Source organism: Egretta garzetta, unplaced genomic scaffold (assembly GCF_000687185.1).
Source record: "Egretta garzetta isolate BGI_Z169 unplaced genomic scaffold, ASM68718v1 scaffold79, whole genome shotgun sequence".
NCBI lineage: Eukaryota > Metazoa > Chordata > Aves > Pelecaniformes > Ardeidae > Egretta > Egretta garzetta.
In genome coordinates this window covers 4,845,348-4,848,773 of record NW_009260791.1, presented here as the reverse complement: position 1 = coordinate 4,848,773, position 3,426 = coordinate 4,845,348, and positions in this window count along the sequence as shown.

The window sequence follows — 3,426 nt, the reverse complement described above, 5'->3', positions numbered from 1 at the left end:
GGGGCTGGTGCCGTACAGCACAGCTTGCCCTCCTGCTCCCGCCGCTGCTGAGACCCAGCTAACTCCGGAGGATCCCCTGGTGCTCCACTTCCAGGAAGGGCCGGTGGTGCCGTCTGGCTCACCGGCTCTCTTTCTGAAGTATACTGTTCTTCTAAAACCTTTAGACTTTGGTTCCAGCTCTTTGGTGTTCAAAGGACACACTTGGAGGGTGGCTATTGCGTATGTTACACGGACCTATTGGCCCATCTTAGCAAACGGAGCAGTGCCAGCGCGTGGGCTTGAGCACCGTGACAGTCAGTGCCACTGCTGACGGTCCCCCACATTGCTTTCGCTAAGGCCAAACCATGCTTTTCCAGAAGACACCAGGATACAATGTGCAGGACAGCATGGGCTCATCCCCAGAGGTGGCACCACTGAAGGGGAAGACAGTTCGGCCATATGGATGCAGAACACACAAGGATGTTCTTTCTCAGGGCCAGAGAATGGGCAGAGATCCTGGCTGTTTACTACTACAGATGTAGTCTTTTTGACTTCGAGCCAGATTCAAAATGGCAGTCAGGTTAATAAACTACAGCTTAAGCACTTAATCAACAACTTAATACCTAAATGTTTCTATGGATTTGGAGCCTGCAAAAGTTGGGAAGAGATGCAGTATTACAGGTGGTCTTTTACTTTCCCTGCTGTTATCACTGACCCTGTTCTGCTAGTGAAATCCCTAGGTTACCAACATGTAGCTGGAAAGATTATTTCTTTGTCTCCACTTCTCTTTCCCCTAACTGAATAGCACTGTGGTTTCTCATACTCTTCTAGTAGCTTTCGTTCTTCTAGTACTTCTCTAGAACTGCTGATTTTTCTTACCCCAAGGGAAGGCTTGTCTACTTTGAGCTTGGCCTTTGCTTCTTTTCAAACAATCAGGGGTACATACAAGCTGAAGTACATTGGTTTGGGGGAGAAAACAGCTACTGCTGATCTCAAGGGCACATTCATTGGTTAAGGAAATGGATTTAAGGAAATGGCTCTTGAATAAGGTGCTAGACTGTTGGTTTAACCAGTCACATGGATAATTTGGGATTTATTTTTTTTTTCTTTCTTGCTAACAGCCCTACAGTGTTAACACAGACAAGGATATTAATTTTGGATCAGACATCCTTCACGTTATCTTCAAAGTGATTCTGAATACCATGTGTGATCTTGAGCATCTTGAAATAGAACTAGGAGGCTAGATTTGCTGGCAGCTCTTCAAAAGAGAAGGAAAAGAAAGGTAGTTTTTACATGCTTATTTTTTAACTTCTCTCCTCTGAAAAAAAAAAAAAAAAGATGGCTGTTGCCTTATAAGGGCATCAGCTTATGCAAAACTCAAAGCATAGCTAATTTGTAACTACGTGCATTTACGTATTCTTGCAGCACAGCTACCAAAGGCAAATATTGGTACCCAATTCTTTCTCTATTCCTTGAGAAACATGTTAAGTTAGATCTGTTTATTATGTCTGAATATTACGTTTTTGCACTGTTTTCCATGTCTGAGATAGGTATTTAACTGCAGTCTGCTGTCTATATACATTTCAGTTTAATAAGAAAGGGGCTTCCAGAGGTTCATTTAAAGACTCTGAGGTAGTGACTTTAAGATAAAATCCTAGGCACAGTGAATCCTAGGCACACCAGAGGCATTGTGCTAAAATCAGGATTTCATGACTGACTCTAGGAATATGTAGCATAGCAGAGTTGAAGAGAATATACGCTGGTTTTCCTTGCCCTCCAGTCCTGGAAAGGTACCTTTAAGGTATGAGAGAAACCTGTGTTTGTTATAATAACACATCTTTTCCTCGAGGAAAAGGGAAAAGCTGAGGAAAAAGTCCATTGTGAAGAAAGGCATACTTGACTACTATAAAAGTAAAGATGGAAATACCTAAAGTTGATAGACAGGATAAAGTAGCATTGCAGCATTCTGATGGCCAAAATTCATGTAATCAAAGAGAAAATAAAAGACAAAATATAGTTTAGGTTTGGATTAAAATGCCATAACTTATTTCATAAAGGTGGAAAGCAGGCAATTTGTTTCAGATAGTGTTGTCAAAGAGAGGCTTCTCGGATCACAGTTCTACAGGTTCGATGGGGGGAAATACAAAGGTTACTGTTAGACTGAGGGAGAGAATCTGGAAATAAATTAAGCAAAATACTGAAAACTTATTAGAAACAAGATTCATCTCATTTAACTTTCCACCTCATTCACTGGGAAAGAACCTTTTTTGCTATCAGCAAAAACCCAACGATTTTTACATGAGGAGCATTTTGAGAAGGAAAGATCTTTCAACAGCTTACAAGTGGGGTTTGTGCACAAGGTTCTGAAACTACAGGCTTTGAAACTACTAGCTCTGAAACTACTCCCCCTCACAGGCTTTTCTAGGAATCATTTCTCAAATCTTTCCAAACACGTTTTCCTGTTTTGAGAACGGATTGCAGGCGCCGTAGTATTTGGAAGCCAAAATTTTATAAAAGTATCTTTAGAGAAGTATTTTCATGCAGTCATAACACTGCATTCATTTGCAGCGATTCTGTGAGTGTTTTGTGATAGTTTAGCAACAAATGTTGCTAACTAAATAGAGAACTAAGAAGTTCCAAGCTTGAAAGGAAATGTAGCCTTTAGTACCTTAGAACAAAGATTAGAGAAAAGCAACAGTTTTAGCACTACTGAAAAGTGTGGGAACGCAGTACACAGGGAACTGCGTTCGAAGGCCGAGACCCTAACGGCAAGAAGGGATAATATTCAGTTGAGTATAACATGGTTATATAATTTGCATGCATCAGCTAATAAACAGTAACTTGAATTCTTTGATCTGTGCAAGAGCAGAGTGGGGTTTGCTGTGGGAATACAGAATAACTCTCTTCAATTAATAAACTTTGAATGTGCTGACCTTTAAGTAATTAAAATCTCAACTTCAATGTTTCATTAACATTTGCATTAGTTCCCTTGGTTTGGCTCTTTGAGACTGCTGCTCAATAAATATAGCAGGATCATCAAAGTCTCCAGTGTTCTGGATCATCAAAAAGCAGATGCTGAAACGTCACTACTTTTTTGTTCCCGAGACGTAGGTCTCGCTGCGCAATGTTCCCTTTGATACAAATAGCGACTCTGGTATTAAGGTGGATTTGCTGCTGTAGTTCAACAATAAAGAGAATTTGGGGTTGATCAGCGGGTGTAGAAACCAGTTGGTTAGATTTGTTTCCTGCAGAAGGTGTCGCTGCAACAGAAAGGAGGTTTACATGAAAAATCTGAAAAATAACATTCAGAGGGCGTGTAATTTACACGTGTTTACAGAATAGCGTTGCACCTGCTCCTTAAAAAAATAAACTCTGCTATTGTTAGTAAACTATTAAGTATGCCTCACAGTATTGAAAGCCCAAATGTGTTCACCTCAACACCATTAA